We start from the raw sequence: 13621 nt of genomic DNA on the forward strand, positions 1-13621 counted from the left end.
TCGACTGGTAGTCCCACTGATGGATACATCTTGATGTTTGTTCATTAGACAGGTGAAATCATCTTTCAGTGCCTCTGTGCCCGTTTTCTTAGGCAGTTAGCCTCGCTGGTATGCGCGCCATTAGCGTTATCAATTTTTCTGCATTCGACTAGAGGTTGGCAGTCGACTACGGCTCCTTTCGATCGATTAGTCGACTATTCGACTAGTCGAGGTCACAGCCCTACTGAAGACCCGAGGGACAGGGGCAGACAATATATACTGTTGAAGTAAGTGGCATTCCTTGCCTTTTGGGGGCCCTGTACGATACTTGATTTTCGACAAAAAAAAGTCAAGGCCTGGAATTCCTTGAAAAGGCAATTTTTTTTAACAAGGTGCAAAGTCCTTGAAATTCAAATCAACCATTCGCATTGAACGTTTTGTTCATCCATGATAAAACATTTCTTAATCAAGAAATAGAATTATTTTAGGGCGGCTACTTGGCGTAGTGGGCAAGGCGCTCGCCACGAATCCGGAGATTGGCCGTATTAGGGGGTGGGAAACTGATGGGTGGGGATCGGGCGTTGTGGACAGCGACTCCTACAGGTCGGTTGGTGCACCTGCGCAGTAGAATCAGGAAGTGTCGGGGGCAGCGTGAGCCTCCCACGCGTTACTCCTCACCACTGAGAGATCGAGCTGCGCAGGTGAAAAGATGCGACTGCTGTTACCTCAAGTACCGGAGGGGACTTGTGCTATGTATGACTTAGTCCACATTGCAGCCGGCTTGTGGGAGGCAAGAAACAGCGTTCGTGACAGGGGAGGGTTGAATTGGATGATACGAAATTGGGATGGGAGAAAATATAGAAAAATGGGAGAAAAAGTGGATCAAAAACAAACAAAAAAAGAAATAGAATTATTTTAGTGTAACTAATTGTCGGGAATTGGTTTTAAGCCATAATATTGGATAAGCTGTTTTGTCTACAAAAAACAGCATGTAAAAGTGAATTGTATCCTTTTAAATGCCCTTTAAAAAAAAAATATTGCTTGGAAAAGTACTTGAAAGTCCTTGAATTTAATTTTGCAATGTCCGTGGGAACCCTGAAGATAGAAATGACAGGAGACAGTGGCTCAGGAGGTAGAGCAGTCGTCTGGCAATCCGGAGGTTCCCGGTGTCCTTGAGCAAGACGCTTAACCCATAATTTCTCCCGATGAGCAGGTTGGCACCTTGCATGGTTGCCTCCGCCGTCGGTGTGTGAATGTGTGAGTGAATGTGTGAATGAATGGGTAAAATGTGAGTAACAAATTGTAAAGCGCTTTGGATAAAAGCGCTATATAAAAAAGCAGCCATTTACCATTTACAGTTACAAGATAGAAAGTGTCACCCCCCCGGTCCTATTGGACCGGCCATCGGACTTTCAACACCACTCATGAACAATACCCTATTACATTTGTGCCTGTCTATGTTTATTAATTTGGTCTCTGTCATACTCACTAATCTGTTGTCTGTGTATCTGCTGTCTGTGTTGTGCCCCATTGTCTAGTCTAGTGATGTCTCCCCTGTGTCTGTATCTATGTGTTATTTAGTGTCGTCATGTTTCAGTATTTTACCCCAGGTTATTCTGTCTTTTCCACGCAGCTGTGTCTTGTTCCCAATCACCCTCATGTGTCAATTAGTCTGTGTATATTAGTGTTGTCTGCCCTGCCTTCCTGTGCTGGATCATTGTTCATGTTACCCTCGTCCTGTGTGCTGTCAACCTTATGTTTCTCCGTATTCCCAGTGAGTCAGTTTTGTATTGTTTGCCACGTTAAGTAAAGTGCTTATTACTTTCATCCACGACTCATGCTTCATCTATTTCATCCTCCACTACCTCTCCTCGTGTTAAGTCTGCATTCCAGGTTCTACTCATCTCTACCACCGACATGCCAACGAAACGTTCCAGGAATCGTAACAAGAAAGGCCCCCCCCCCTCTCCCCATTTGCACCCTTTGTCACCCCATGGGTCTAACCCAACCATAGTAACACTATCAGGAGATGAAGACAAATTATTATCCATTTATCTATTTACTGAGATTTATTTCTGTCACGTTTTCCGATTGGTGGGGATCCCTGGAGAGGGGTGTGGTCTGTTGGCGAGGCAAGACCTCGTTCACATCTATGTCGAGTTGTCCTTGCAGTGTCTTTATTGTACCACTGCTCAGAGCACCACTTATGGTAGACGGTGGTAGACGCTGTGTGACACTTTGTGGAGGAATGCCAGTGGTTATTCTCATGTGTACGTCACAGTGCAGCAGAGCTTGAAACTGTAATTAATGATCACGTGTAATATCAGTGCAAAACGTGTTACAGTCAGAAGCGTTTGAGTTGAGCTGTGACAACAGAGAAGTGTGTGTGGTATCTGTGGGACACTAGACTGGGGCCCATGTGCCAGACACGCAACAGAATAATGTGTGTGTGTCTGTGAGTGTGTCTGTGTTTCTGATTATGTGTTTGTATGGGTCCATGTCTGTCTGTGTGTGTGTGTGTGTGTGTGTGTGTGTGTGTGTGTGTGTGTGTGTGTGTGTGTGTGTGTGTGTGTGTGTGTGTGTGTGTGTGTGTGTGTGTGTGTGTGTGTGTGTGTGTGTGTGTGTGTGTGTGTGTGTGTGTGTGTGTGTGTGTGTGTGTGTGTGTGTGCGTGCGTGCGTGCGTGTGTGTGTGTGTGTGTGTGTGTCTGTGGCTGTGTTTCTGAGTGTGTGTTTGTGTGGGTCTGTGTGTGTGTCTGTCTGTGGCTGTGTTTCTGAGTGTGTGTGTGTGTGTGTGTGTGTGTGTGTGTGTGTGTGCGTGCGTGCGTGCGTGCGTGCGTGCGTGCGTGCGTGCGTGCGTGCGTGCGTGCGTGTGGCTGTGGCTGAGTATGTATTTGTGTGGGTCCATGTGTGTGTGTGTGTGTGTGTGTGTGTGTGTGTGTGTGTCTGCGTGCGTGCGTGCGTGCGTGTGTCTGTGGCTGTGGCTGAGTATGTATTTGTGTGGGTCCATGTGTGTGTGTGTGTGTGTGTGTGTGTCTGTGTCTGTGTTTCTGAGTGTGTGTGTGTGTGTGTGTGTGTGTGTGTGTGTGTGTGTGTGTGTGTGTGTGTGTGTGTGTGTGTGTGTGTGTGTGTGTGTGTGTGTGTGTGTGTGTGTGTGTGTGTGTGTGTGTGTGTGTGTGTGTGTGTGTGTGTGTGTGTGTGTGTGTGTGTCTGTGTGTGTGTCTGTGTCTGTGGCTTTGTCTGTGTGGGTCCCTGTCTGTCTGGCCCAGTGACAGTGAGGTCGCGCTCCTCTGCCTGTCGGTCCTCCACGCGCGGCCGGGCTGCCAGCCGTGTCACTTAGCCTCAGTGTATTGACCCACTTCTCCGGCTGACAGGACATCGCGGCAGTGTGCCGCTCAGATCATTCAAATCACTTAAATGGAACGACGCTCGCCCGTGTGAATGTTCCCCAGCCCCGGGGGGCAAATTCACTTTATGTGGGGCATTTAACAAACTCAATAGACAAGAGCTAATGTCATTTTGCTTTTGGGACGGAGGGCAAACGCTGGCTAGCAATAGCTTTTCTTTTTTGTTGATGTTTCACATTTGTCCGCTGAGGCGAAAGCAGCCATGTTGAAATCTATAGCAATCTCTTAATTGTCTATAAATGGATTCGCCAGCGCAGATATTCTGAGATGCGCGGATATGAGCGTCATGTTACTGTTGGAATCCGTAGGTTTCATAAGCATGAAGCCTTTTCCCTTTTACAGTGGGAATTATATAGTGTATTTATAGTATAGTATTATTTTGCTACTTACGTGTCCTCTTATGTATTTATATACCATATATATATATATATATATATATATATATATATATCTGTAGATACTATATCTATATCTGTACATATTCCTTACCTATCCTTACTAGTTATACCACTGGTCAGTATGACTTACTACCAAGTCTTTATATATGTATCACTGTACATAATAATACTATAACACTGTACATACATCTTAATAGCATCATTACTCACTAGTACTCATTTATATATACCCCAGTTGAATCACTTACATTGCATATTGCTATTGCACTTTACTGTTACATTTGCACTCAGGTTAGATCTTTAGCAACTTGTCCGTGTACTGTACTTGTACTGTATGATGACAATACATTTGAATCTAATCTAAACGTACAGCACAGGTGGAAATCCCTATTGGTTGATTGAATATGTTCGAATGCTGGAACTTTCAGTACATGTGGCTTAACACTTTCAGTGCCAGCAGGGGGGTGCACGATTTAGTGCTTGCGTGCCACCACCCACTTCAATGATAGCGCTCTCATATTTGCGAACGCATAAACTACATCTTAAATTATGGCTATGTGTCTAATCTGTCAGAATGCAGGTAGGTGAATTCCAATGGTTGAAGGCAATCACAGAGACAGAGAGTGTTTACTTTTGAACAGGTTTGACTTTAATAGTAAGAACACAGAGTAAATTCTAAGAGAGAGCAAGTGCTAAAAGCACAAGTGTAAGATAAGGTAAATGGGAGCTTATTGGAGGTCCACAGTAGAACCGTCCGCGTTATCCCCGAACGCAATTAGTGAAGACCTGACAATGGACAAGCAGAAGAGAGGTATGTTAAATAGAGACCAAATACCAACATTCCACACACACCCCCGTGACAGCCAATCAGGAACCACCCCTAAGTGACAGCACTAATTGACAGGGAAATGACAGGTGACAAGCCCAGTGACATATGCCAGGAATGTGGGTGGTCACCGACCGAGGTCGGTGTCCAGAACGTAACAGTACCCTCCCCCGACGAACGGCACCAGACGTTCACCTAGGAGCCTCGGGATTCAGCCGCCGGAAATCAACGATCAGGCTGGGATCTAAAATATCCCTTTGAGGCACCCAAGAACGCTCTTCTATCCCGTACCCCTCCCAATCCACCAAGAACTGAAACCCCCTACCCCTCCGCCTACAACCCAGTATCCTCCGCACCGTGTAAATGGGTTGACCGCCAATAAACCGGGGCGGAGGAACCACAGGCAGTGGCAGGGCCAAGGGCGATGAGAGGAATGGCTTCAACAGGGACACATGAAACGTCGGATGAACCCTCATAGAGCTCGGAAGTCGTAACATGTAAGCCACTGGATTAACCCGATGAATCACTTTAAATGGTCCTATAAAGCGAGGAGCCAGCTTCTTGGATTCCACCCGGAGAGGGAGATCCCGGGTGGAAAGCCAAACCCGCTGCCCTGGACGGTAAACTGGAGCCGGACGACGCTTACGGTTAGCCTGCCGTTGGGTACTAACCGAAACCTTCTGTAGCGCCTTCCGAACCTGTTTCCACGTCCTGCGACAGCGAGCCACATGTGCCTGGGCCGAGGGCACCTCCGCCTCCTGCTCCTGCTCGGGAAACAGAGGAGGTTGAAAACCATACTGGCACTGAAAGGGAGACATACCGGTAGAAGAGGAGAGAAGGGTATTATGCGCGTACTCAGCCCAAGCCAACCTCCTACTCCACGTTGCCGGACTACCGGCAACGTAACACCTCAAGACCCCCTCCAAATCCTGGTTGACCCTCTCCGTCTGTCCGTTCGACTGTGGATGGAACCCAGACGACAGACTGACAGAGGCGCCGAGGCCGGCGGCAAACGCCTTCCAGAACCTGGAGGCGAACTGAGGACCCCGGTCCGACACGATATCTACTGGCAGCCCGTGGACCCGAAAGACATGCTGTATAATTAAATCAGCAGTCTCCCGGGCCGAAGGAAGCTTGGGGAGAGGGACAAAGTGAGCCGCCTTAGAGAACCGATCCACCACCACCAAAATGGTGGTGAACCCGTCCGAAAGGGGAAGACCAGAAATAAAGTCCAGAGATATGTGTGACCAGGGTCGTTTAGGAATAGGAAGTGGTCGGAGGAGACCCGCCGGTGCCCGTCGAGAGGTCTTACTACGTGCGCACACCGGACAGGCCGCCACAAAGGAACGCGTATCCCCCTCCACTGTCGGCCACCAGAACCTCCTACGGATAAATTCCAGGGTCCTGGTTGCCCCTGGGTGGCTGGTGAGGGATGACGCATGTGCCCACTGTAGCAAGCGTGAGCGCGCCACCTTGGGAACATACGACCGTCCCGGAGGACCCCCACCAGGATCGGGCTCCCGCGTTAGCGCCGACCTTACCACCTTCTCTATGCCCCAAGACACGGGTGCCAAAATCAAGGCCGGTGGAATAATGGGATGGGGCTGCTCCTCCCGCCCAGGAAGATCAAACTGGCGCGACAACGCGTCAGGTTTGATATTCTTGGAGCCGGGTCTATAGGAGATGGTATATCGAAATCGTGTGAAGAACAACGTCCACCTGGCCTGGCGAGCGTTAAGGCGTTTAGCCCCTTGGATGTAAGCCAAGTTCTTATGGTCGGTCCAAATAATGAAAGGATGTGCCGCCCCCTCCAACCAATGTCTCCACTCCTCCAGTGCCAATTTGATCGCCAATAACTCCCGATTACCCACGTCGTAATTACGCTCGGCTGGTGACAGACGGCGAGAAAAAAAAGCACACGGGTGCACTTTCCCATCCTTTAAGCATCTCTGAGAGAGCACCCCCCCCCACCGCGACGTCAGAGGCATCCACCTCCACAATGAACGGAACCTCCGCGTCATGGCGGATCAATACAGGAGCGGATGTAAAACGACGTTTAAGATCGCAGAAGGCCGACTCAGCCCTAGGCGACCATTCAAAGCCAGGGAGAGAGGCCTTAGTGAGAGCTGTTAAGGGATTGGCTAAGGCGCTAAAATTGCGAATAAAGCGCCTGTAAAAATTTGCAAAGCCCAAAAACCGTTGTAACCCCTTGAGCGACGAAGGCCGTGGCCAGTCCAAAACTGCACTCACCTTGGCTGGATCCATGCGCAGATCGCCCTTCGTCAACACAAAGCCCAGGAAGGACACGGTGTCCGTGTGAAACACACACTTCTCAGCCTTAACGAATAGTTGATGCTTGAGGAGACGGTCTAGCACCTCCCGAACGTGCATTTGGTGTTGCACCATATCGCGAGAAAAAATCAGGATATCATCTAAGTAGACAAACACCGACACCCCAATCAAGTCTCGCAGCACGTCGTTAACCAGGGCTTGGAAGACTGCCGGAGCATTAGCCAAACCAAAGGGCATGACCAAATACTCATAGTGCCCATTGGGTGTGTTAAATGCAGTCTTCCACTCGTCTCCCTCTCTAATCCTGACCAGGTTGTATGCATTACGTAAGTCAAGTTTAGAAAAGACCTGTGCCCCCTGTAAGCACTCAAAGGCCGTGTCCATGAGGGGTAAAGGATATCGGTTCTTGATGGAAACGTCATTCAATCCCCTATAATCAATGCATGGGCGCTGATCCCCATCCTTTTTATCAACAAAAAAGAAGCCAGCGCCGGCAGGGGAAGTGGAAGGGCGTATGTGCCCCGCAAGCAATGCCTCCTCTATGTAGGTGTTCATGGCCAAGGTTTCGGGGCGTGAGAGAGAGAACATTCGCCCGCGAGGCGGGGAGGTACCGGGTAGAAGATTAATGGGACAGTCGTAAGATCTATGAGGCGGAAGTGCTTTAGCACGCGTCTTGCTAAAAACGTCCGCCAGGTCCCAATAGATCTCAGGCACCCCTATTAAATCGGGATTAGAGGGTAGATCAGAATCTGCCACACTCCCCACCATCCTGGAGAAAGAGGGAGGAGACAAAAGAGAAGAGGGGGGGGGAGACAAGGGTTTGGGCAAACTCCCGCTGACGATCGACTTGACGTCGGCCGCCGTTGAGAGTTCGCCCGTGCTCCAATTAATGACACGAACACATGACGACAACCAGGGATGACCCAACACCAAGACAGAATAGGGGGAAAAGATGACAAAAAAAGTAACCCATTCCCACTCCCCACCCTCCACCCGGATGTGTAAGGGAACAGTGCGCTGGGTGACGCTCCCACTGCCCAGGGGCCGACCGTCCAGGGCATAGACTGGTAAGGGAACCCCTAAGTCCTCCACCGGGGTTCCCCACTCCTTCACCAATCCCACGTGAATAAAATTGCCCGCCGCCCCTGAGTCAATGAGAGCCTTAGTTCCCCTAATGTCACCCCCACAGTTGATCGCCACCTCAAAAAATTTGCGAGAGTCCGTGGTTTTGGCAGGAATGAGCCCACCTGCTGGCGCCCTCTCGAGGCCCGACGGCGCACCTTCCATCCCCGATTGGCGCCGAGCCGATACAGCCTGGACCCGACAGCTGCCGAAGCGGTGACCGGTGCGGCCGCACCGGAAGCAGCGTCGCTCTTTGATGAAGCGCTGCCTCTCGTCGTCCGAGAGCGACAGTGCTCCAAGCTGCATGGATTCATCACCCAGTGGCCCACTCGTGTAATGCATGGAATTATCAACACCAGGAGAAGAAGGAAAACATACCTGGGGCTGGGTGTTGTTGACATGCTCCTTCTCCCTCTCCCGGTGCCGATTATCCATCTTGATGGTGGTGTTGATCAGCACTTCCAGCTGCTCGGGGATCTCACGCGCGGAGAGAGCATCTCGCATCCGCGCTGAGAGTCCCCTGACGAACAGAACCACGCAGACGTTCTCCGCCCAAGCTGTCTCCCGAGCCAAGATCCTAAATTTGATAGCATAAGCTGCGACAGTGCGGAGGCCCTGCCGGCAGTCGAGAAGGCGACCACCAGCCTCGAAGATCGAGAGTACCCGGGAAGTATCGAATACTCTTCTCAATTCCCGGGTAAAGGCGTCCAGACTGTCGCAGATTATCGCCCCTGCCTCTAATTCCGCCGTAGCCCAGGAGAGAGCTTCGCCGGTGAGCAGTGTGATAATATACGCTACCTGCGCTGTCTCCGATGGAAATGATCGTGGTTGCAGCCGGAAAACGAGTAGACACTGGGTGATGAATTCCCGACAACCATCCGGTGATCCGTCATAGCGAGCGGGCGCCTGCAGATGTGGTTCGCGGGACCGCTCCTGGACCCCGAACCCCCCCCGACTTTCCTCTGCGTGGAGCGCTGCTTCCCCCGCCGCCGACTGCACACCAGCCACTCCTTCTTGGGCTTGTCGAGCTGTGGCCAACGCCGACTGCGCCACCGCTTGGGATGATCCGACGACCCCATTGAGTCGGATTAACTCGGCGCTGACCAGCTGCTGATGTTCCTCCATCCGTGTCTGGGCTGCTCCCTGCGTCCGGAGCATCTCCATGATGGCCTCCATGGAATTCTGATGGTCAGGTCTTCTGTCAGAATGCAGGTAGGTGAATTCCAATGGTTGAAGGCAATCACAGAGACAGAGAGTGTTTACTCTTGAACAGGTTCGACTTTAATAGTAAGAACACAGAGTAAATTCTAAGAGAGAGCAAGTGCTAAAAGCACAAGTGTAAGATAAGGTAAATGGGAGCTTATTGGAGGTCCACAGTAGAACCGTCCGCGTTATCCCAGAACGCAATTAGTGAAGACCTGACAATGGACAAGCAGAAGAGAGGTATGTTAAATAGAGACCAAATACCAACATTCCACACACACCCCCGTGACAGCCAATCAGGAACCACCCCTAAGTGACAGCACTAATTGACAGGGAAATGACAGGTGACAAGCCCAGTGACATATGCCAGGAATGTGGGTGGTCACCGACCGAGGTCGGTGTCCAGAACGTAACATAATCTGGCCGTCGCTTATCAATGACTTTTTTGCAGTCAACATTGTCGTAACGGCTTGTTTTTTAATCGGTTCATTTCCGTTTTATACTATTTTGAAAAACGCTAGTTCTTTTGAAAGTTTCAGGAAAATATAAAGATTCTGTGATAATCGCCCTTTACTGGAATATTCTGGAATACACAAAAAAAACGTTGAAATTTTTCAGCCTATTTCCGAATAGTTTTCAAATAAACGCTAGATTATCGATAGTATAATTAATGAGTACTTATGCACGCTATAGAAGCGGGCTGAAAAATCGATTACCTCATTTCCTGATCAGCACACGCACACACACACGCACACACACACACACGTTGATATATCTGTGAAAAAAGCTCTGATTATCCTAAGACTGGTAAAATAGATTCCTTACCTCAGATCAGATGTTCTCCAAAAAGATTATTCCAATTCCTGATCGCCATTCCAAATATCGATCGCGTTTATTGATCCAACGCTGGGTACTGGAAATATGTATTCCACGCTGTTCTGGGGCTCGGCAATGAATCCGATCCTCTCGGGTGACTTGCCTGAGAAGTAAAATGAGGAAGCAGGATTTCCCCCCATGCGTTTCATTCAATCCATTCCAAAGGGGTGCAGTACCACAGGGAGAGACGATAGGGGGCGGTATTCTCCCAATGGAGCTCAGAGAGAGTTTGCAGCACTAACGTGAGGCTAGATTGATGAAATATGAATTCAAATTGCATGAACAAACGAGTAATCTCGTCGTTGGCACTGAAAGTGTTAATAAGAATTAACAAAAAGAAAATGAAAAAAGCTTCACTGTCAAAACCAAGTGTTTTATCTTACACCGTATAAAATCATCACACTACTTAGCTGTCAGCCATGTAAACGCTGTCAGAACGATCACGCAGCCACCAGTCCGGTGCTCTTCTCCACACTAAATAATGGACGACGGAAGCCTAGGAATCCATGAGCAAATGGTCTTTATTCACATCTCAGTGCACACACCCTACTGACGCTCTGTCCACTCCCAGCATCCTCTGTGGCGCGCACATTTTAAGTGCAATTTAGTGTGTGTGTGTGTGTGTGTGTGCCTGCCTGCCTGCCTGCCTGCCTGCCTGCCTGCCTGCCTGCCTGCCTGCCTGCCTGCCTGCCTGCCTGCCTGCCTGCCTGCCTGCCTGCCTGCCTGCCTGCCTGCCTGCCTGCCTGCCTGCCTGCCTGCCTGCCTGCCTGCCTGCCTGCCTGCCTGCACATTAGCTGGTGGCTTGATGCAAGATGACCAAACCCTGCCCCTTGTTTTTTTCCGAGGGCCTCTAACCCCCACCATTTAAATATTTAATGGATTAAGATCATATCAACACTTTGAGGGGAAAAAAACAACTTTGTGAAATAAAGCTCTTCTGTCTCTGGCTGAATAATTCACTGGAGCGTTTCTGTTACGAGAGGTATAATATACAGTGTATGTATGTATATATATACCCTTCCAATGGCCCTTTGTCTCGCCAGACGTACTAGACCACTTTGACATGTTGCAGGGTAGACTTTAACAATGCAAACTAAATACTCCGTTCCGCCCCAATACATTGCAACGACGTCCACCGCGGCGCAGCATACCCCACAGTACTCTAACCGTTACCCTCAGAATTCACGCCACACACCCACTCCGCACGTAAACTATAAAATTGCGGCGTGAAAGCTAATGATCCTAGCCAGCCTTGTTTACTACCCAGAGGTGCACCGCGGGTCTCCTTCGCTGTCGCCATCACCTTCACTGATTGGTTGTTAGTGCGCATGTGCTGATATCCAAGCTTGGAAAATCGATATATCGAAACTTTGCGACCACGTTTCATGTTTATTTTGAGGAAATAATTTATCGCGATAGTTATCGTTATCGTTTTATCGCCCAGCCCTACTGTATCATATTGTATTGTATTGTATTGTATCATATCGTATTGTATCATTATCATATTGTATCATATTGTATTATATCATATTATATTGTATCATATTGTATTGTATCATAGTGTATTGTATCATATTTTATTAGGGCTGACCTTAAATTTTTTTTTGGAATTCGAAGCTTCGGGGCAGAGATTAGATTTTAATTCGAAGCTTCAAGATAAAAAAAATTATATGAAAAAACGACTATACTGTACCTCCATTTATTTGTTCATGTTCAACAAATGATTTGTTAAGACATTCATAAAACATCTATAAATAATTTGCAGATGCTATTGTCTGCCCTAATCTAAAGTGAAGCCTATTCATCATTAACAAATGTCTAATAGTTTGTTTATTTGTGGACTTTTATGAATACACACAAAGCAATTACCAGACTTGTCTTTTCATGTTTAACAAATGATTTGTTAAGACATTCATAAAACATCTATAAATTATTTGCAGATGCTATTGTGTGCCCTAATCTGAAGTGAAGCCTATTAATCATTAACAAATGTCTAATACAGTTAATTATTTGTTAACTTTTTCATCACCTGTTACAAATGTAGACAGCTTTCGGATACACCCTTCTTTGTGACATCAAACAGTGACAGAATTAAATAAATAAATGCAATTTTATTAACATATAAAATACATGTGCATAACATATAGTGTAACGTGGGGGGGGACTAGGACCCAGGAGTACCCTGGCCAGGTATTGACAGAGTATGTAGAGGAAGTATCACGCGAGTGAGACTTGACTTCACGTGTGTTGCCGTCTGTTGGAAGCACGATACATTAGCAGAGCCAAGTTATTCGTGCTTTTTTTCATATCCATTTTTCAAAGCATCTACAAATGTGTTACTACACATTAAACAACATTATGTAATGATGAACAAATCAAGTACAAACAATGTTGATAATGAGTTATAAATAATGTAGAACTAATTTGTAAATGTTATACAAATATAGTTATAAATGATTTAATAATAATTTACTAATGTATATAAATGATTTGTTCATGATTATTCATTATCTACAAATACCTTATAAAGGTCTTATAACTGAGTTATGATAAAGTGTTACCCAAATTATAAATAATATATAATAGGCCTATATATTTTATAAAATTTTATAAAACATTTTATGTTGTGGGACTTGTACAGCACTTTGTTCAACTTTGTCAGTGCTGTAAAATGTTAACCTTTTTAAATCTTAGACAAACGAAACACTTTGCTTTTATTAAATATTGTAAGCCGTCATTTGAGGCTTTATAAAAGCAGCACAATGAACACAAATCTCAAGTCAGTGCAGAGTCCGACCTCATCTTAAATAACAAACAGCATTGCTTGTTGTAATTAACAAAGAGAGGCAGAGTTGATTTTGCAAAAATAAATTAAATAAAAAAAAATTATACATATTTATATTTTTATTTTTATATATAATAATAATAATACATCTATCTTATATAGCGCTTTTCCAGGTGCTCAAAGACGCTTTACATGGGTAGGAGAGACAAAACTATGGCAAAACAAAAAACAGAACAAAAACAGAACAAAAATAATACATGACAAAATAAAATAAAACCGACAGAATTAGAGGTCAAAAGCAAGATTGAAAAGGTGAGTTTTGAGGGCTGATTTAAAAGATGTCAGGGTGTTTGCATCACGGATATGGCTGGGGAGGGCATTCCAGAGGGAGGGGGCAGCAGCAGCAAAGGCCCTGTCGCCCCAGGTCCGGAGCTTGGTCGTGGGAGGTGTTAGGAGGTTGGCATCTGCAGACCTAAGGCGACGGGTGGGCGTGTGACGGTGGAGGAGGTCGGACAGGTAGGGAGGGGCAAGGTTGTTGAGGGCTTTAAATGTGATGAGTAGTATTTTTAAATGTATCCTGTATTTGATTGGAAGCCAGTGGAGGTCGTGGAGGACAGGGGTGATGTTTTATTTTTATTTTTTTGAATTTTATTTTCATATTCGAATCCCATGCCCATCGAACAAAGCTTCGAAGCTTCGAAGTATTTAAGACAGCCCTATTTTATTGTATTGTATC

General features: G+C 47.0%; 1 protein-coding gene across 1 annotated transcript in view; it reads left to right on the forward strand.

Moving 5' to 3' along the window:
- The window catches only part of dscama (Down syndrome cell adhesion molecule a), a gene marked incomplete at both ends in the record, with an annotated part of 242599 nt that overhangs the window by 52711 nt on the left and 176267 nt on the right, over nucleotides 1-13621 (forward strand). The window lies entirely within an intron of this gene.

The sequence above is a fragment of the Notolepis coatsorum genome, assembly GCF_963971535.1.
Source record: "Notolepis coatsorum genome assembly, chromosome: 8".
NCBI classification, from domain to species: Eukaryota; Metazoa; Chordata; class Actinopteri; order Aulopiformes; family Paralepididae; genus Notolepis; species Notolepis coatsorum.